This window comes from Pleurodeles waltl, chromosome 8 (genome assembly GCF_031143425.1).
Source record: "Pleurodeles waltl isolate 20211129_DDA chromosome 8, aPleWal1.hap1.20221129, whole genome shotgun sequence".
Taxonomy (NCBI): Eukaryota; Metazoa; Chordata; class Amphibia; order Caudata; family Salamandridae; genus Pleurodeles; species Pleurodeles waltl.
Genome location: NC_090447.1, coordinates 883,091,255 through 883,114,522, shown reverse-complemented (window position 1 = coordinate 883,114,522; position 23,268 = coordinate 883,091,255).

Sequence of the window (23,268 nt, the reverse complement as noted above, 5' to 3'; positions counted from 1 at the left end):
GATCCTGGCGGTGGCCTACCCTGAATTGGATGGGCGCTTGAGGGCATCACAGCAGACACAAGGGAGTGAGTACACTCTCATTCTGCTGACTTTGCGTGCAGTGGAGGGGTCTGGGTGGGGGAGGAGGGCTGTGGCTTTCCCTAGGCCATGGCGAGTTCCGTAGGCTAGGCCCCTTCGTAAGGCATGGCCCTGTGGCCCCCCACCCCACCTCTGTAGAGTGCCAAGTACAGCTATTCATGCACCTGTGTCATCTATGTGTGCAGATATCGTCCATAGCCTTGTAGGCCATTTCCCAGGAATTACACTATAGAGCCCAACAGCGCGACGTAGTGCAGGGGGCTGCTGTGTCTGACTTGTCTGCCAACTGTAGCGGTAATGCATGCACTCAACATGTCTTTCTTCTGTTCTCCCCCCCTTTTTTTGCGGTCTCCCTGTTCTTGTGTGCATTAGCATCATCAGGCGGAGGTGCAGTGGCACTGGAGCACGAGGGAGCTGCATCCCACATGGGCATGGAGGCCCACACTACGGACTCTGAATACACCAGTGGGACGGAGGGCGAGGGGAGCACCACGGCGGTCACAGGATCTGTAACCAGCGACACAGACTCGTCCTCCGATGGGAGCTCCGTTGTGGTGGCGGCAACATCTGTGCCCCCCACTTCAACAGGTACAGCCGCCACCCCCCCTACCAGCACCGCCCTCCCAGCAGCCCCTCAGCCTTCACCCTGTGCCCGCTCACCCAGGAGGGTGGGCATCACCTTCGCCCCAGGCACCTCAGCCCCTGCCCCTGTCACCTCTGCTTCCCTCAGTGAGGAGGCCATTGACCTCCTCAGGTCCCTCACTGTTGGGTAGTCTTCTATTTTGCCTGCCATCCAGGGTGTAGAAAGGGAGTTGCAACACACAAATGCATTCCTGGAGGGCATTCATTCTGGTCAGGCTGCCCTTCATCGAACCGTTCAAACTCTGGCCCCAGCACTGATGGCAGCCACTGTCCCTGTGTCTAGCCTCCCCCCTCCATCTTCCTCAACCCAGACCCAATCCCCTGTACCTCTGCCTATCCCAAGCACACCATCAGACCAGTCTGCACACACCTCAACACACAAGGGAAGCTCTGGCAAACATAAGCACCACACATCCCACAGGCACTCACACAAGCATCACACACATACAGACACACCAACATCCACTGCCTCCGCTGTGTCCCCCTCTTCCTCGTCTCCCTCCTCCCTCCCAGTCTCGTCTACACTCACACCTGCATGCTCTACCTCTACAGCTACTACGTCCCGCACCAGCATACCCACCAGCACACCCCGCTCACATGCAGTCACCACCCCCACTACCATCCACACGTCCCCTGTGTCCTCGCCCAGTGTGTCTGTGACGCCCCCTCCCAAGATACACAAACGCAGGCACACACCCACCCAACATACATCCACATCACGACAGCCTCCAGCGCATGCACCTGCACCCAAAGCCACAAAAGTTACACCTCCTACAACCACCTCCTCTTCCTCCACTCCCAAACCCCCTCCAGCTACCCGTCCCAGTGTCTCCAAACAACTTTTCCTGTCCACCCTTAACCTATTTCCCACCTCCCCCCCGTCCAACTCATAGGTCCTGTACTAGCACCTCAGCAACAAAATCACCGGGACCAGTGGTGCCTGTTGTCACAGGTATGTGGAGTGCACCGGCCACCAGGCCAGCCAGTGTATCACAGAGCCAGAGCACAGCCAGTCCCCCCCCTGTGAAGCACCAGAAGTTGGCCAGTGCCCGGCGGGAGAGGGGGAAGACTCCAGCTACTCAAGCTGCTCACAGGGGTCTCAGGGGGGAGTGTGGACTCAGCTGTGACTCCTCCCAAGGTGGGGAAGGGGCAGAAGAAACCTGCAAAGTCTGGGAGGAGCAGCACGGCGGAGAAGACCGCCATCATCCCCGCTGGGCAGGAGGGCCCTGCCAGCCCCATCGTCGCTGCCAATGAGGGCCCCGAATGCCCCATCGTCGCTGCCCAGGAGGGCCCCGCCAGCAGCCCCATCGTCGCTGCCCAGGAGGACCCCACCAGCCACAGCCCAGCTGCCCAGGAGGGCCCCGCCAGCCCCATCGTCGCTGCCAAGGAGGGCCCCGCCAGCCCCATTGTTGCTGCCTAGGAGGGCCCCACCAGCCCCATCGTCGCTGCCCAGGAGGGCCCCGCCAGCCCCATCGTAGCTGCCCAGGAGGGCCCCGCCAGCCCCATCGACGCTGTCCAGGAGGGCCCCGCCAGCTCCATCGTCGCTTCCCAGGAGGGCCCGCCAGCCACAGCCCAGCTGCCCAGGGGGGCCCCACCAGCCACAACCCAGCTGGGCAATGAAGGACCGCCAGCCCCAGCCCAGCTGGGCTATGAAGGACCGCCAACTCAAGCACCGCTGGAAAGGGCAAGGACCGCTGAACAGGGCAAGGACCTCCAAGGCAAGCACCGCTGAACAGGGCAAGGACCGCCAAGGCAAGCACCGCTGAACAGGGCAAGCACCGCTGAATAGAGCAAGGACCGCCAAGGCAAGCACCGCTGAACAGGGCAAGGACCGCCAAGGCAAGCACTGCTGAACAGGGCAAGCACCGCTGAACAAGGCAAGGGCTGCCAAGGCAAGCACAGCTGAACAGGGCAAGCACTGCTGAACAGGGCAAGGACCGCCAAAGCAAGCACCGCTGAACAGGGCAAGGACCGCCAAGGCAAGCACCGCTGAACAGGGCAAGGACCACTGAACAGGGCAAGGACCGCCAAGGCAAGCACCGCTGAACAGGGCAAGGACCGCCAAGACATGCACCGCTGAACAGGGCAAGGACCGCCAAGGCAAGCACCGCTGAACAGGGCAAGGACCGCCAACTCAAGCACCGCTGAACAGGCCAAGCACCGCCAACTCAAGCACCGCTAGCCCATGAGCGGCAGGGGCAGTGGCGCAACAGGGACCGTCACGGGGTGAGTGATGCACTCTGGGCACCAGTCCCCCTCCAGAACCAGTGGAGACCTGCATCCACTCCGTCTGCCGTTGGCAGGATGAAGCACTCTGGGCACCAGTCCCCCTCCAGAACCAGTGGAGACCAGCATCCACTCCGTCTGTCCTGCACAGGATGAAGCACTCTGGGCACCAGTCCCCATCCAGAACCAGTGGAGACTGTTATCCACTTGAGAGACTGTGGCTTTGCACTCCCCAGGATGTTACAGTGGGCAAACCACCCACTGTAGAGACTTGAGAGACTGTGGCTTTGCACTCCCCAGGATGTTACAGTGGGCAAACCACCCACTGGAGAGACTTGAGAGACTGTGGCTTTGCACTCCCCAGGACGTTACAGTGGGCAAACCACCCACTGGAGAGACTTGAGAGACTGTGGCTTTGCACTCCCCAGGACGTTACAGTGGGCAAACCACCCACTGGAGAGACTTGAGAGACTGTGGATTTGCACTCCCCAGGACGGTACAGTGGGCAAACCACCCACTGGAGAGACTTGAGAGACTGGTTTTACACTCCCCAGGACGGTACAGTGGGCAAACCACCCACTGTAGAGACTTGAGAGACTGTGGCTTTGCACTCCCCAGGATGGTACAGTGGGAAAACCACCCACTGGAGAGACTTGAGAGACTGTGGCTTTGCACTCCCCAGGATACAGCAGTGGGCAAACCACCCACTGGAGAGACTTGAGAGACTGTGGCTTTGCACTCCCCAGGATGTTACAGTGGGAAAACCACGCACTGGAGAGACTTGAGAGACTGTGGCTTTGCACTCCCCAGGATACATAAATGGGCATGGAGCCCCCTTGTTGATCTGGCATTGTGCACTCATCCGGCTGAGGTGCCCCCCCTTCCCTTCCCCCTGAGGTGCCTGTTGTATTTCTATCTGATGCCCCTGCAGTGTTCTCTCCGTCATGTTCGGGTATCTTGTGTGGGCCTCGCCCATGCATTTTGGGCCCAGTGGTCCACAGACTATGAATGGTGCAATACCTGGACTACTATTCGTGGTGTATATTTTGTTAATAGTGTATATATGTATATATTTGCTTACTCTACAGTATTTTGATGTATTACAATGGTTACACTCATTTCCTTTTGTCTTTGCATTCTTCCAGGGGGGTTGGGGTGTGTTACTGTAATGTTTGGAGATGCATTGGTGTGTGTGTTGTAGTGGGTGAGGGTGGGGGTTGGGGTGTTGCGTGTGTGTGTCCCTGTTTTTTGCCTCCCCCCTCCCTTATGTCATAAGTGCAGTACTCACCGTGGTCTTCGCCGCCGGCGTTGGTGCTCCTGGTACAGGAGCAGGAAGACTAGTGCAGGAAGAATATGGAGTTCCGGTTCCATGGTGTCGTCGTTCCTCGTGGAGTGTGTAGAGGTGATCGTTTTCCCTTCGAAATGCCTGTTTCCGCCGTGTTTTTATCCGCGGTGAATCCGCCCCGGAAAAGGTGGCGGATTTGCCTGTCATAATAGTGTGGGCAGTACATTGTCTCCCGTCTGTCTGTTGGCGTTGACCGCCGTGCTGTTTGTTTGTACCGCCGTGGCGGTCAGAGTGTTAAAGTGGCTGTCTTTGTTGGCGGTTTCCGCCACGGTCGTAAGTGCAAAATGTTTACTGCCGGCCTGTTGGCGGTCTTACCGCCGCTTTAACACCGTCCGCCTGGGTTGTAATGACCACCCAAGCCCTGCATGCAACACCAAAGCATGGACACCCATCACCAAATCATGTCCACTACAGATACCCACACAGATCCCCAAACCAATTATCACACAAGGTCCTACACAAAAATGCAAGCACTGGAGTACAGGGTCACCCACCCATTGCACACGATGGCACACACAGATGCTAAAATCATGCCTTTACACCCCTGCAGGACCCCTACCCAACGTCACCGAACAGGAGGTTCCAGAAATGTCCACTCCACCCACAGAAGAGGCCCACAGTGATGACAGCAGCTCTGTCCAACTGGATCAAGATGAGCAGCCTGACCCATCTGGGACCTCGGGACAGTAGGTTCCCCTGACACTGGCACAAGCCACCACAGAGTCCGCCACCAGCACCACCACCACAGAGCCCGCCGCCAGCACCGATGCCACAGAGGCCGCCACCAGCACTGCTGCCACAGAGTCCGCCGCCAGCACCGATGCCACAGAGGCTGCCGCAAGCACCACTGCCACAGAGTCCGCCGCCAGCCCCGATGCCACAGAGGCCGCCGCAAGCACCGCCAGCACCCCAGCGATGTCCTGAGCCAGTGGCACCACCGCAGACATGACTGCCATCCCCAGTGGTCAGTCGACCGAGCCTGGTGGTCAGTTCCAAGAGCCTGGGCAGTTTCCATGATGCAACACCTTCAGTGGAGAAAGGCATCCACTACCTATATCCTTGGCAGGATGAAGCACTCTGGGCACAAAGCCCCCTCCAGACCCAGTGGAGACTGTTATCCACTTGAGAGACTGTGGCTTTGCACTCCCCAGGATAATGCAGTGGGCAACCCACCCACTGGAGAGACTTGCGAGACTGTGGCTTTGCACTCCCCAGGGTGCAGCAGTGGGCAACCCACCCACTGGAGAGACTTGAGAGACTGTGGTTTTGCACCCCCCAGGATAAAGCAGTGGGCAACCCACCCACTGGAGAGACTTGAGAGACTGTGGCTTTGCACTCCCCAGGATAAAGCAGTGGGCATGGAGCCCCCTCATGGAGCAGTGGTGCCCCCCCTTCCCCTCCCCCTGAGGTGCCTGTTTCATTTCAATCTGATGCTCCTGCAGTGTTCTCTCTGTTTGATGACTGGTATAGAGTGTGGGCCTTGCCCATGCATTTTGGGCCCAGTGGTCCACGGACAATGATTGGTGCACTATCCGGACTTGTTCAGTTGGTGTACATAATTGTATATACTGTATTTAGAGTTTTGTCTACTGTTTTTTTCATGATTACAATCGTTCAACTCATTTCCTTTTGTTCTTGAAAGGGGGTTGGAGGGGTGTTAATGTAATGTTGCAGCATGTGCCCTGCCTGCATCGCCAGAGTGACCCCCGGGTCTTTCCATTGATTTCAATTTCAATTACAAACCTGATGCTCTGTTTGCCCACTGCACCTGGCAGCCCCTGTGCCGCTGAGGGTGTGCTTTGTGTGCCTACTTGGACCCCCCAGTGATCTACTAAACCCCCCTGGTCTGCTCCCCAAGGACGCAGGTACTTACCTGCCAGCAGATTGGACCCGAAGCACCCCCTGTCTCCTTAGGCACCGATGCTATTTGGGCCCTACTTTGACCTCTGCACCTGACCGGCCCTCTGTGCTGGTGCTGGGTGTTTGGTGTTGCCTTGAACCCCCAATGGTGGGCTACCTATGCCCCGGAGACTGAACTTGTAAGTGCTTTACTTACCTGAAAAACTAACCATTACTTACCTCCCCCAAAAACTGTTGATTTTTGCCCTGCATCCACTTTTAAAATAGCTTATTGCCATTTTTGCCAAAACTGTGTACATTACTGTTTTAATTCAAAGTTTCATATTTACCTATGCCAAGTACCTTACAATTTATGTACTTACTTGAATTCTGAATCTTGTGGTTCTAAAATAAATTAAGAAAATCATATTTTTATATATAAAAACCTATTGACCTGGAGTTAAGTCTTTGGGTTTGTGTTCTCATTTATTGCCTGTGTGGGCACAACAAATGCTGAACACTACCCTCTGATAAGCCTACTGCTTGACCAGACTACCACAAAATAGAGCATTAGTATTATCTAATTTTGCTACTATCAACCTCTAAGGGGAACCCTTGGACTCTGCACACACTATCTCTCACTTTGAGATAGTATATACAGAGCCAACTTCCTACACCTACCATTCCCAAGTTACTAATGGCTATAGGCTACCTTGACCCTAAACTAGTAATACTACTAGTGTGGTGGGTGTCCTCCATCCTTTGTGTCCCAAAAACATAACATTCTAGAGAGTCTTAGCCAAGCCTGTGTGCATCCATCCACATATGAGGGCCTCCAAGTGACTGTGATCACTCCCCATAGACTGTGATTGTCACAACTCCATCTTGTGCCCTATGTGTGATGGGTTTTACTTGCTGGGTCCATTTTGCTCTTCCTTTGTGGTGCCTCCCCACCCTGAATAATCTCACTCATGCTTATTTCTCTAGTAGCACCTCTCAGGCCCCTGCGCTCTCTATGGTTTCCCCTTCCCGAGAAGTCTGAACCATTGATCCTCCTGCTGTGTTTCTATGTAAGTTTCATCCAGTTTGCACCTGCAGATATCACATGCCCAATTAAAATAACCACGTTTCCTCTGGGGAACACTGGGTCGTACCATCAAGCGGATGGGTTCCGTTTTTATAGTTGTATGTCAATTACTGTTAGCACCTGCTATTTAGTTGGCCCATATCTCCTATTATTAAATAAGTGGATTTCCCCCTCCCTAGGTTCATTGGAATATTCCACACTTCCATGCGGGTCATGTGCCCTTCTGGAACACTCCTGGCTTCCTGTGTAAATACCCCCCTTTGAACCCGAATCAGTGCTTGGCCTCAAACCTGTCCCTGATGTGAACCAGCATCGTTCCTGCACTTGTATTTCCGTGTCAGGCCTGTGCAAGTCTCTTCCCTGCGATTGTCTCCTGATTTTCCCAGAGGTTTCAGTGCTCTAGTCTTCCAAACCTTTCTGATGACTCCGTAATTCTGGTGTCTTCAACCCTTCAAGTGTCTTCCTTCATGATTTACAACTCTGCTTCTTCTGAGCTTCTTGCACCGAGCTTCCTAATGGTTTGAATTCCAGTTCCAGTATTGTTAAGGCTAAGTACTTAACTCGCAAGTTAGTGCGCAATAACCAGAGACTTGCAGTATTTTAAGACTTTCTTCCCTGAAGGTGTGATTCCTCTTTGAACATTGTTTTAGTATGGAATCCTTCTCCTGAGGTCAGAGAGCGTAGTAGCACTCTGAACTTTTCATACACAAACTGAAAGTTTGTCATTGTGTTCTTGAAAAGTTGTATCGAGCACCTTGGAATTCAGTTCTTAGACACTATAGTTGTATTTATTCAAAGTCTGAAATCCTGTATGTTTTGGAGTTCTGAAGGTTCATAATTTATTCTTGAATTGGTTACTGTTCTCTCTTTCAGCGCAATGCCTGTAAATGTACCAGAAGCGTAAACTATGGTTTGAGATTCTAAGTAGGGAATCGTAGATAACATCATCTTTTGTTGTTTTGTAGTGTATCACATCTGCATAGAAGATATTGAGGTCCAAAGAGTCCCAACCTTCTAGGCAGTGTATGAGGTAGTCGAGCAAGTCCTACAGTGACGTGGCTTCTTCTTTTCTGGTTTTGTCTCATCCTCCTTCCCCCTTCCCCCTGAGGGCTGTCTGTGGAACTAGACGGTTGTTACTTGCTACACTGTGCAGGCCCAGCTGGGATTGGAGGTCCAGTATCGCCCTTGCAGCTGGAGCCAGGTAAGTGCATGACAGAAGGCCAAGCCTCACACTTTCCATCGATTGGACGACATGGACGACCAATTGCAAGTTGACGATTTACCTCCGGCATTATCTGATGTACAGGGTGAGATTCAAACCCTATGACAGGAACATCTGTCACTTAAAGATCAGTTAGTCAGATATCACCCTCACCAGTCGCATTGATTAGCTGATGCAGGGGCTGGGACGATTCCTAAAGACCCACAGCCTGTTTAACATCCATCACACTTTGGTGAAATTAAAAATACCCCTAGTACACCTTCCCTGGGTAATGTTATTCCTGTACATGTCACTAAAACTACTCCCACTCTGGTGCCTCTAGCCCCCTCCCCAGAAAGGGTTTTTGGAAATTGCAATACATTTTATACATTTTGGAGCCAGTGCCAGGTACTAATCTTGGTTAAACTCGTCAGAACCTTCCCTTCTGACATCTAAGATAGCCTTTAAAATCTCCTATTATGGGCCCACAGCTTCTAACTGGGCGATTCCCCTCTATAAAAACAATTATCCTACATTGCATGATTTTGGAAAATTCAAAAGAGATGAATTGCTGTCTCTTTGCTAAACACACCTTTGTTCTGGCTGTTGACAATGGGTTGTTGAGTTCAGGCCAGAAAGGATTTGTTGACTTATATCATAACCTTCTGTAGAGTGGTTGCAAAAAACCCAATGGCCAGATGAGAAATGAACTTCCATCTTTAAAAAGCTTTGAGAGATTGCTTGAAAGACTCTCTGGCACACATTGTGAATCTCTCAATGGACTGTTCTGAGCTTATTAATGTTGTTGTTCAGTATGATCATAGGTTAACAGAATGTAAGGGAGAATGCTTTCAAAACACAACCCCCCCCCACCTTCACTAGTGGTTCCAAGATACTTTTTGAAATCCTCAAAAGTATAAAGGATAACACATCAAGCCCCCTTACAATTGAAGATTAATATCCATATGTTACATAGCCATTTATTACATACCCATTTTAGGCAAAATAATTCTGTTTATTACAATATTATAGTCATACATTCAGTGCAAAATGTACATGACCTCCTAGTAGGAAAACCACTAATAAAAAATACAATAATAAACACATTCATATCATCACATGCATACAATTAAAACCAAAAGGACACATCTTGAACAAAATAATAAAAAACACTCCTAGACCCTCCACTGAAAAGAAAAGCAAATAAGTATTTACATCAATAAACACATAATACTAATGCACACATGACGTCATAGGATATCACTTATTTGTAGATCCTGAATGATCCAACAGTATATAGTCCTAATCAGGTTTTACATTATATCTTAATCAAAGTCAATATATTGCTGGAAACTTGTATTCTTAATTCCATGAAATACAGGAGGTGTCAGTGAAAAAGAAATTCAAGTGTAAAAATAGCTATTTTGGACAAAGACGGCTTATTAAACTTGAATTTCTTTTGTATTTTTTTTTCCTGTCCCACTTGCATATAGTTCAATAGGAGAACCCTGTTTTTTTTAGGTAGAATGCTTTCCACCTAGACTCACAGTGATACACCAGGAACGTAGAGAGACAGAGACTAAGAAGCAGCATAATCATGAGCCTCTGCAAATAGTGGATTTACGTGGCCCATTACCTACAGAAGAAGAGATTGAAGAAGAAAGTCAAATCTGTGTTTGTATTGTGGTAACGCAGGGCATTTCATCCACGAGTGTCTGCATAAACTAAAGGGATTCTAAAGAATGTTGTAGTAATGTCTAACTCGATACAGGAAAACTGGAGAACCCCGCTGACATAGGGGTCAACCAGTCGGGTAAGATTCTAGTGCAGACCCCCAATTTCCGGGCAAACACTTCAAAGTAAGTTCCATGACATTTCACTATTTTTGTTACCGTAATACTTTCAAATTAACAGCATAAGGTATTACCTCTATGTTTAGATTCGGAGCTACTGGAAGCTTTTTTGATCTAGCGGTAGCCGAGTCTTTACACATACCTTGTGTTAGGATTACATATGAAACGGTTCCGATCACTCTTGTGTGTGAATAAACATGCAGAGTTCTTGACCTTTGACCTCATAGATACACCCAACTTTGGCATTATTTAAAGGGTCCCTTGGCTTTAGATTCACAATCTTTCATTGATTGGTCTTGTCGCTTTGTCACCTTAGATTCCCAATTTTGTTGAAACCATTATTATAAGGAGACGCAGGAAGTCATATCTCCTTTGATGTGTGCGGCATTAATTCAAGAATGTAGAGCTCAGGTTCCTGCAGAATACCAAGATGAACAAAAAGCTAAGCAACTACCTCTCAACATAGAATATGATTGCCACAAGGATTTAATTCCAGGCTGGTTGCTTCCCTGTAATTGCGTTACGCTTTCTCGGAGCCAGAGACAAAATACCTTAAAAATATCTGGATGATTTATTAGCTCTGGGATTCATCTGCCATTTCACCTCTCCAGCCTCTTCATCACTCTTTTTCAAACCGAAGAAGAATGGTAAGTTAATGGCATGCATAGACTATAGGTGCCTAAATAAGGTTGCTATTAAGATCAGATATCCATTGCTCTAATACCCATCTTGCTCGACCAGGTTCAAAAGTCCACAGACAATACTAAATTAGGTCTCCGAGGTGCATACCACCTCATTCATGTTAAAGAAGGCAATGAGTGGAAAACAGCCTTTTGAACGAAATTCAGGTTGTTTGAATATACCGTCATGCCCTTTAGGTTGCGTAATGCCCCTGCTGAGTTCCTGTATTTTTTAAACGAGGTGTTGCAAGACCTACGGGACATTTGTGTTGTTGTATATATTGATGACATTCTCATTGACTCGCAAAACATAACTTTACACACTGAACATATCAAAAAGGTGCTGCAAAGACTCCAAGAAAATGATCTTTTTGTAACTAGACAAATATACTTTCCACACACAGTCTATTGAGTTCTTGGTATATTTCCTATCCTCAGAAGTTATTTCCATGATCAAGAAAAGATGCAGGTGTTCCTGGATTGGCCGACACCATCCTCGGTCAAAGAGGTGCAAAGTTTCATGGGGTTTGCAAACTTTTTTAGGTGCTTTATCACCCATTTCTCTGAAATAGTAGGCCCCGTTAACAAGCTTTTTTTAAAAAAAGGTACTTTTTGTCTGCTCTCATGAGGCCGATAATGCATTCAGACTACTTAAAGAGAAATTCACTACAGCTCTGGTGCTCTGAAATCTGAATCCCAACTTATCTTACTTAGTAGAGACGGATGCCTCTCAGGTTGCTGTAGGATAGGAGTGCTCAAAGTATGGGCCCGGGGCTGTAGGTGGCTCTCTTGACCTTTACATGCGACCCCCTGGTCAACAGCAGCACTGGGCTGCTGTTTACTCTACTCAGCACTTACTTTAAAAAGACGTTTCCCAAACGAGCTACCATGTATTTAAAGATTCACTGAAGTGAAAGAAAGGAAGTATCTAGTTTGCCCTACACCGCTAAACTTTAAGAACACCTTAATTTTACAAAACACCTTGCAGCAAAGATGTATAAAAACAACAGTTTTTCAAAGTGTATTTCATTAACATGCAGAAGCGTTTCACTTTAACTTTGATGCATTGAAATATTTTTTAAAGTGATGATTTTCAAACATGAATTAAGAAACATTCATTCTTTGCCCCACACTGACAAAACCAATAGTTAAGTAAGAGGCAAGTCAATTATTATGCACACCATTTGGGTAGCCTGAGTTGCTGTTATATGTGAGCAACCTTGTAGTTTATTAAATCAAGAGAAGGTTTTATACAGTGCAAATCATGAAGCCTTGTACTTTGAGCTCCTCTTATATCTGATAATGAAGAAAAAGGAGAGAATTAAAACAATGCCTAGGATCACACAATTAGGTCAGGTGGGGGAGCATGGACTCATCCCACATTTTCTGGTTTCACATTGTGCAATTCAGCTATTAGATGACCATGCTTCACTTCCCCTACAACCACCTTACACCTCCTCTCTCCCCACCTCTGAAAATACCACCCTGCTGGAATCACACACAGTCACACCAGAGACCAAACTTTTTGGCTCCTGAAAATTTTGTTGTGACTACCCATGGCGTAAGAGGTATTCTGTTGCAATGTGACTGCAGCATTACGAGGGAGGCAGCGGTGGCAGCTACATTTGTAAGGGCAGGAGCCCGAGCCCTTTAAATTGAACTCTCACGCACCCGCCCTGCGGGAAGCGCGTTTCTACGAGGGAGGCGGCGGCGGCAGCTACACTTGTAAGGGCAGGAGCCCGAGCCCTTTAAATTGAACTCGCGCGCTCCCGCCCTGCGGGATGTGCGTTTCTACGAGGGAGGCGGCGGCAGCAGCTACACTTGTAAGGGCAGGAGCCCGAGCCCTTTAAATTGAACTCTCGCGCTCCCGCCCGCGGGACGCGCGCGGGTGGCGCCCGGGCCAAGGGTGGGCCCGTCCTGCGCGCGTCAGCGTCCGACAGAGGCTGGGCTGGGCCACCCCCCTTGACATTTTCACTCGGATACTACTGGTATCTTCTCTTGGCCAACTATATACGGTAGAGGTGTGTGCTCTTTTCATTTTGACTTAAACTACATCATCGCATGCGTTACAGGGCCACGAGGAGACGTTTAAAGATTTGAGCTGCTGCCAGTGTTGGCTCTATAGACAGGGGCAGGAGCCCTTTAACAACTCTTCTCTCTGCACTCTTGTGTCGAGCCCGCCAGAGCCTGGAGGAGGCTGGGCTGGACACATTTTGCTGCTATTTTGTTGTTATTTGGCTTAATGACTTGCATATACTTCGTTGCGACTAGATAAAAGTGTTTAAGACAGTAACCCCATATATATAACATACATAATGGGGAAAAGAAAGCAAAATCAAATAGGGAATGGTATTAATAAAAAAAATCAGGGAAATACTAATATGATTACAAATTACCTTACAGATGCAATGGGGAAAATTAATGAAGAAATAATCAATGCTGAAGCACGCTTAGTGGCAACAAAAAATGTCCTACATGAGGCCATCATAGAAGTGAGCACTGAGGCTGTAGGCTTAATTACTGAACTGAAACCCCCAAAGGGAAAAGGTACTGGGATGGATCCTAGACCTTCCCTAGGCTCCCTTTTACCTACAGATATAATAGAAGAAATTGATTCCTTGACCAGTACAGATGACCAAACTCCTTCACCACCAAAGAAAAAAAGAAGTAGGCAGACTACTAACTCTAAAATCATACAACCAACCTCACAGTTTTCGAAGGGTAGGAAATTAATAACTGAAACGCATAGGGGACATGCAGTAACACTATCACCAGACACCGATGGCCCCTCTCAAAAACGTATGGAAACTCTTTTCAAGAAATTGCATGGCAAGCTAGACCAGATAGAGTCAAAAGTATTGCTAGAATTTAAGGAGATAAAAGAACGTATAACTAAGATAGAGGCAAGTGTTAATACAATGACTGAAGCGAAACATTTGTCTCATAGTTGTGACACTATACCAAGTATAGACATAAGGAATCATGCAATGACAGGGAAAGAAGATTCCAATGAAAGAAGTGTAGGAAACCGGCACCCCATACAGAAAGAGACTCCACTGCCTAAGGATTCCACGACCAATCGTATGGAGCAATTGGATAGGAATCATAGATGCCAGTCCTTGTTTAGAAATAGACCTGTGAAAGAGGTATTACAACTACCACCAAATGCTATGCCATATACAATCATTCTAGAAAATGTTCCCAAACTAGGACCAAATATCACTGAGACCTAGACGGATTTACGTAACAAGGTAGTACACTGGATGGCAGAGTACATATGCATACCAGATATACTATTTAGTGAAATCTTATATGTAAGAAGAGTTGATTGGGTAGGATATTTGGAGAAAGAAGAGGGAGACTGAATTGTGGTTAATTTTCCTAACCCTTTTTTTGTGGGCCAATTACTAGCGGACTTGGATAAAAGATATCAGACCCGCAAAAATTGGAGGAAAGAGATTATGGCTGTTCCTCTAGGACATTTTTATAGAACGATAAATACCTTAGGCATAAGAGACACGGGGGTTACAGGGGAAACATCCAGCAAACTGGTGAGGTATAACAAACTAGAGTGCTCCAATCGATTTGCTCCCCTGAGTAACATGGTGGATTTGGATTGACAACAGGAGGACATGAGTAGGAAAGAGATTCTGCTACCGGATAAAATACAACCTACTATAGTAGCCCCCTCTCTCAAATTTCCAGGTTGCAATGGTAATATTGAGATAGATAGGAGACCCCTAGCAGGAGACTTAATTACACTCATGTCATGGAACATAGCAGGAGTAAAAACAAAAATGGATGAGAAGGAATGGCAGACCATAATAAGTTAATCACATATAATCTGCCTACAAGAGACTTGGCACACAGGATCCTTCTTTATTGAAGGATATGCCATTTTTTCCACCCCAGCTACTGCCTCACCTAGCGGAAGGGCAAAGGGAGGATTAGCAATATTGATCTCAACACTGGTTCCTCATACTCTGGTGAAATCTTCCCTTGATTCCCCTTATTATCAGTTTTTATTTCTCCGGATAGATGGGATTCTAGGGATTGTTTTAATAAACTACTACAATAATAAATTTGATGGCACCAATAGAGTAGTGGCATCAACTCTTCAGGAAGAATTGCAAACTTTTGTAAATGATATAACTTCAAGCTATATAATAATATGGGTTGGAGACTTTAATATTGAGACATGCCAGAATACTATAGGAAAGACATGTGGATTTGTCGATGATGGGGGAGGTGCACAATTGCACTTCTTACATAACAACTACGGAATTGTATTGAATGAGATATTATTTAGATATGATCTAGAATTGATGGAGCAAGACGGGCTCAAAGGAATGAAACTGCCATCATTTATAGGAAGAGGACATTTCTCATTAATTGACCATATACTAATGTCAAAGAGCAATATAGATATGGTCGAATCCCTGAAGATTGAGCCAACCATCTATAGTGATCATAATCCCTTGGTGCTAACTCTGAGATTGGTTAAACCTTTTAATATAGGTGAACAATTGGCAAGGAACATAGGAATAAGAAGGGAAAATGGCATTGTAATTAAATGGACTGGGGTAAATGAAACAGATGTGATGGAAAAAGTTGTAACATGACATTATCAAGACATTCTCACATGTTCAGAACCTAACCAAAGCCCAAATGAGATCATAGGATCTTTCATCCAGCTTAGAAATGCCATTGCAGGAAACCTAGTGAGAACATTGGGGAACAAAAAGAGCGGGAAAGTGGGGTGGTTTGATCATAATTGTTCACTAGCAAATCAGGAATTAAAACAAGCCCTGCAGGCTCGACCAAGAAACATGGAAGAGGTAATTATTAAACGTTCTAATTATAAACTTACACTAATGACAAGGAAGGCACAATTGAGAGCTAGGGCATGGGCTGATCTTGAGCAAGCAACAAAATTAAAAGATAGTACTTTATTTTGGAAAACAATTAATCAACCATTCCTGAAAAATAATGATGTACTGCAAATAACAGTACATGTCCCGTCATCAGAATGGCTTTCACATTTTGGCCTAATTTTTAATCCAGATAACCTGACTACTCATATATTGAATAGGGGGATAATTGAGATAAAGCCACCCTTTTTGCAACCAGTCAGAATAGGGGAAGTGAAATCTGCTATGGGAAGATGTTTGAAAGGGAAGGTACCAGGCCCTGATGGGGTGCCAGTAGATGCCTACTTGACATACATCGATTTGTGGTGCCCTATTTTGACCCAAGTCTTTTTGAGTGTGACAAAGGGATATATATTAACATCTTGGACTGAAAGCATAATTATCCCCATTTTCAAAAAGGGAGATAGAGGTGACCCCAAATGCTATCGGCCAATCTCAGTCCTAGATACCTCCATCAAATTGTTGGGAAGAGTACTCCTAGAAAGACTAGAATTATGGGCTACTAAAAACCATATACTCACAGAGGCCCAATTGGGATTTAGGCCTGGGGTTGGTACTCTGGAACAATGCATACATCTTAACCTAATAATAACTAAATATACAATAGCGAGGAAGGGCCATATGTTCATCTGCTTTGCTGATCTTAGTAGTGCTTTTGATTTGGTGAACCATGTCAAGCTGTGGAAAGTTTTGACAGACATGGGTGTACCCCTAGACATAATAAGTTTTTTGGCACAACTATATAATCATTTAACAGCACGGGTGAGATATGGAAGAAATGGTGAGTGTACCCCAGGTTTTAGGATAGGGAGAGGAATACGTCAAGGCTGTGTCCTGGCACCCCTTCTATTCTCCCTTTACATAAATGGAATAGATGCCCATTTAAAAAATATGAAAATCAATACCCCAAAAATAGGAGTAAACTCTATCCCAGTCCTTCTATATGCAGATGATGCTGTATTGTTGTCACAAACTGCAAATGGGTTGCAGAAGCTAATTGAGGGGTTTGTGGAATTTATGGAGGAAAGATTGAATCTGAGCAAAACTGTTGTAATGACTTGCGGGCAGGGGAAAGTCAGGAAGAAAGCTTTTTTTATTAAAGGTCACAAATGTGAGGAAGTGAATGGATTTACATATCTGGGTATACAATTTTCTAATATGGGACATTGGAAACAACATCTAGAAATCATTAAGATGAAATATGTTAGGACAACTGAGGCTGTTTTTAGATTTTCAAAACAAATTGGAAATAAACACCTTAGGGAAATGCTGCAAATCTACAAAAGCAAATCAATTAACAGCATTACATATGGTTCTGCCCTCTGGGGTTCAATGTCCGAGATCCGTTCATTACAAGTACTAGAGAATACCTTTTTTTGCAGACTATTGGCAGTGCCAAATGCCACTTCCACATTTATTGTACATAAGGAGTTGGGTTGCCCTTACGTGGAAGATCTAATATACACCAATGCGTTATTGGCTTGGTATGGTATTTGGTCTAAAGAAGGGACGCTTTTTACCCAAAAGATTATTAAAGATTGCCTTACATTAGAATATTGGGATAGAATTCCGTGGTTCATGCACCTAAAAGATTTGCTGAAAGGCATAAATCTAGTTCCAAATTTGGACAACCCAGATATTATCCTTCAATTTAGCAAGAAAGAATTGAAAGATCAACTTATAGCATGGAGGGTCTGCGAAAGAGAAAATAGGGAACGTAGGAAGATAACAGTAGCACTTTATATGACTGAAAATAATGAGCTAATGCCAAATTATTTGATGAAAGTAGCAAACATTCAGGATAGATTTTATCTGACTCGAATGCGTTTTAGAATGCTACACTTTTTGGTAGCCTTCCCAAGGAAGAGGATTTGGAGTAAAAGTCTACCTAAGTGCCCCTGTGTGGGACAATTTGCACAATCCACAATGCATTTTATTATATCTTGTAAATTTTATCACGATGTTAGGAAGACATTTTTAAAACCCTTATTTATTACTAATAAATTATTTTACTGTAGAGAGGCATTTAACTACCTATGTAATTTGGATACTAATGAGAAATGTGATGCAGTGATAAAATGTATCCTAAATGCCATTGAATTAAGGAAAAAGCTGTCATATTTAGAAAACCTTCAGTATGAGAATGAATAATTCTACAATCTGTAGTAGCAAGGTTTTTTTTATTTATTTATTTCTTAGTAATGTTTCTTCTTCTGTATTTTATTCTATTGTATATTTTCTTATTATTTTAAAGAGACTGTTTTTATCTTTTGTGGAGTAAAATCCGAATAAAGATTGATTTGATTTGACTGCAGCACTGGACAAATGCATCCAGTAGCATTATTTTCAAAAAAGTGTTGCCAGCTGAACAGAACTATACAGCAGTGGAAAGAGAACTATTAGTAATTAAGTTGTGGTTCCAAATTGGCTGAAGTGCCTATTAGGAGTGCAACATATCATTACCATATATACAGTTCATAAGAATGTTCAATTCTTGAAATCATTAAAAGCCTTGACCCCTAAACAAGTAAGATGGTTGTTGTTCTTTAGAGAATACAATTTCATCATTACCTATCACCCAGGTACACTACAGACTAAGGATGACCTGTTATCCAGGTGTGGTTATTTGAATCAGATTCAGGAACAGACACTACAGAACATCATAACATCTGAAGACATAGTAGGTCTTTTGGAACAAGAATCATTTGTGAACAGGATTAGACAAAGTATGAGTCAAGAGGATTTAGAAGTGTGGGTAACACAAGAAAAATCATGTTCATAACAACCTTCCATTTCGTGATATGGTCAGAGTTTCCAGCGTTCTAGTTTTCTAAGCCCTTCTGATGACTCCATGATTCTGGCAACTGCAATGCTTCCAGTGTCTTCCTTCATGAGTTACGACTCTGCTTCTTGTACAGAGTTTCCTGTAATTCTGGATTCCAGTTAAGTACTTAACCCTCAGGTTAGTGCGCACTAAACCATATACTTGCAATATTTCAAAACATTATTCTCTGAAGAAGTGATTCCCTTTTGGACTTTGAACATTATTGGATTATTGAATTCTCCCCCTGAGGCACAGCACTTGGACTCCTTGTTGTAGCGCTCTGAACTCTTCATACACAAACTGAAAGTTTCTCATTGTGTTCTTGACAAGTTGTATTGAGCACCTTTGAATACGTTCCTAGAGACTATAGTTGTATTAGTTCAGACTCTGAAATCCTGTATGTTCCTGAGTTTCAGAAGTTCTTAATTTATTCTTGAATTGGTTGCTGTTCTCTTTTTCATACAATGTTTATGATGATTCCTGTAAGTGTACCAGAAGCATAAGCTATTGTTTGGGATTCTAAGTAGGGAATCATAGATAACATTGTGTTTTGTCATTTTGTAGTGTATTGCATCTGTATAAAAGATGTCAAGGTCCAGGAAGTCCCAACCTTCTGGGCTGTGTATGAGGCAGTTGAGCTGGTCCCACAGTTACTTGGGTTCTTCTTTTTTGTTTTGTCCGATCCCCCTTTCCTCCCTGGGGGCTGTTGGTGGAACTAGATGGTCGTTGCTTGTTACACTGTGCAGCCCCAGCTGGGGTTAGAGGTCCAGTATCGCCCCGCAGTTGGAGCCAGGTGAGATTGTGACACTGATTAACTACTTTTGTGATTACTTATTTCTAAGTTTTATAACAAAATCATGATGACATTAGGGAGTGAAGTGTTCAAACCATGTCTTGGCTAACCTTTTGTTGAGCATCAGTGTTGAAAGACCTGGGACACTAGAAGCAAATGGCAGTACCCACCACAGATGTGACCAAGTAGTGACAAACTGCTCACAGAATAGTTCTAACACCACTTTTCTCCTCTTGTCTGCCAATCTGCATTCCATTACGACCTCTCTGTTTTCGTCTCACACTTATTCTTTGTCCATATCTTAGATGTTATGTTCAACCAATTTCTGTTCTTTAAGCTCATGTATGGCAAACTGCAGATTTCAGCTATTAAACCTATGTAACCTCCATCCTTTTCTACCCTTTCAAATATTGGATGCTTTTATTGTCACTCTGGTATTAGCTTGAATTGACTGTTGTTGCTCTCTTCTGTAATATGTTCCTGCATGTGTACTTCATCCTCTCCAGGCTGTCTAGTTGTTTATTCTCCAGAAACACACTGCGCAGCCATACGATCATTGCCACCCATCGGGCACAAATTACTAGAGAACTAGGGGAGACATTGGGACTAACGTTGGGCTTGGATGCGACAGCCATACAGCTGGAGATTTTCAGAACACAGGAAGTGTTTAGATTACCAGAAGTGGTTCATCAATCATGTATTTACTGTGGCAGAGAGGCTTGGAGCTCAACAGTGGGGTATCCCTACTCCACTAACAGTGGAGGAATGGAACTGTAATGTTGAATGATGTATGGCGAAGGATAGAGTTGAGCATATGGATAATAATTTCAATATGATTTGAGGGGCCTGTGAGGAACATAATAAATTTGAATGAACTATGAGGACATGCTGCATGACACGATGACTTCTGTTCTATTAAACAATTATTTATACATTCATACACAAAAGCATTCAAAAGCTGTTTTGGACTATGCTTTATGAAGGCTTTTGTATCTAACTGTACCTACCTGTAGCGGATTGACCCATTACTTTACCTACGTTGTACTGATGACATACTATAATGGTAATATGTGTGCAATTCAACTGGCTTTTGTATTGTTACTGTCATTTGTAGTATGTTTTTTTAAAAACTCATGAAAAAGACCCCGAGGGATGGGATATATATAAATATATATATATATAATTACCTATATATTTATTTATATATATATATATATATATATATATATAAATATATATATATATATATATATGAATATATCATTAAAATGGCATCCACAAAAAGGCGCTCACTTCGGACTGATAAAGTGCAGCAAAAGTCATTTATTCAATACACAAAGAAATACACGGAGAAGACTGGGTCAGCGAAGACAGCTTTGATCACATCACCGACAGACATGTTGTGAGTGACATAGCTCAATGACCCAAAAAACAGACTATGGGGTGTCATTTTGGTAAGGTCAAAGTAAGACAATATATTGGAAAGATGAAAAAAGACAGTCTTGAACATCCCAAATATAATGTATAAGTGTACTAAAAGTTAATATACACATTGGACACAAATAAGGTAATTTTAGGGTTTAATGGTGAGTAGTGGGAAAAAATGGCAAGGTAATTTTAGGGTTTCGGGTGGTAAGGGATAATGGGGGTCATTACAACCCTGGCGGAAGGTGGAGAACCGGCGGTAAGACCACCAACAGGCTGGCGGTCTTACTCTGTGGAATTATGACCGCCACGGTCATCCGCTGGTTCTCCGTTCCGCCCGCCAGGGCGGAGACGACCGCCGTGCTGGAGGCCTGGGTCTCCAGGCCGGCGGCCGGCACTATACCGCCGGTGGTATGTGGACCCGGCTTACTGCCGTGGATTTCCAGCGGTTTGAACCGCCATGAAATCCATGCTGGTAAGCACTATCAGTGCCAGGGAATTCCTTCCCTGGCACTGATAGGGGTCTCCCCCACCCCCCACCCCCACCCTGACTCCCTCCTCTACCCCCCCACCACCCCTGCCACCCCCCAAAGTTGGCAGGGCCCCCCTCCCCACCCCAACATCACTTCACCCATACCCACACGACACGTACGCAGGCACCACCTACATACTTACACGTACACACGCCGACATACATGCCTACATCCACACACACAGTCATACACGCACACCCACATTCAAACATACACGCATACATACATATAGACATACCCACAGACATACACGCACTCATTCCCCTACACACAACACCCCCGCAGGCATACACGCACTCACACACCCCCTCTACATACACACAAGCACACCCCCATGCACCCACACAACACCCCCCCCACCCCCCTCCCCTCATGGGCGATCGACTTACCTGGTCCGACGATCCTCCGGGAGGGGACGGAGCCATGGGGGCAGCTCTGCCGACACCACACCGCCAACAGAACACTGCCACAGGACGTGATTCGCTGGGCGGTGTTCTGTTGGAGTGGCGGTGGAGGTGGAGCAACCTCCACTTCCCTGCCTCCCGCCAGTATGGCTGTTGGCGGCTCTCCATCCAAGGACGGAGAGCTGACAACGGTCATAATAGGCCGAGCGGCAAACCACCATCAATGGCGGTCTTCCGCACGGCGGTCCCTCGGCGGTCTTCAAAAAAGACCGCCGAGGTCAAAATGACCCCCAATATAGGGTTTAGGGTGGGTAGTGGTAAAGGGTGGTGGGGTAATTGTAGGGTTTAGGAATGGTAAGGGTGATTTCATGGTTTAGGAATGGATAATGGCAAAGGGTGGTAAGAGTAATTTTAGGGGTGGGTAGTGGTAAAGGGTAGTAAGTGTAAACTTGAGGTTTAGGGGTTAGTAGTGATAAAGGGTAGTAAGGGTAATTATAGTGGTTTATGGACGGTAGTGTGAAAAGCTGGTAAGTTAATTTTTTTGGACTTAGCTGTGGACATTGGTAAAGGAAGTTTAAGAGTAAATGTATACATATAAACACACACACATATATATGTGTGTGAGTACTGCAAGCATGTGTGTGTGTGTCTATATATATGTATATCTATCTATCTATCTATATATATATATATATATATATATATTTATATATATATGCCATAGCAAAAAAGGTTAGGAGTAAATACATTCATACAAATATATATTAACCAAATGTTAAAGGGACGTTATCGTTAGGTGAAAATGTCAGTTAAAACATATCATTTCACCATTTATAGTTATCTAAAGTAACTATAACCCATACCTTAAATTAAGTATATCTTGCATCCTTGCTGTGAATGGTGTTGCTTTCAATCAAGTCATTTCAGACACTGTATTGATGTTATCAATGGTGTCATAGGACAGGGCCAGGCCCTGTGTCCAACCCTCCACTGGCACCAATCCCTCTGCTGTGCACAGTCTTTAGCCATGCATGGCGTGGAGTTGGGAGCAGGGCCTGTGCCCAGCCCCCACTGGTGCCTAAACCCCAGCTGTACATGGCCTTCAGCCGTGTGTAGCCTGGATTTCTGCGCAGGGCCTGGCCTATGACCAGGCCCTGTGCATACCCCCCAAGGGCACCCTCTACCCAACTCCCAATTGACACCCATTCTCCTGCCTCGCAAAGCTAGCCTCCCGCTGTTAACTGCCTTCGACTATGTGTGGCATACATTTGGATGCAGGGGACCCAAACTCCCACAGATGTGCAATATAAATGGTGTCATTTCAAGTGAGGCAGACATACAGATCACCAAAATATGAAAAAGTGGGCTTATTGGCTTTATCAAGGGGTCAGCACATCAACATATATA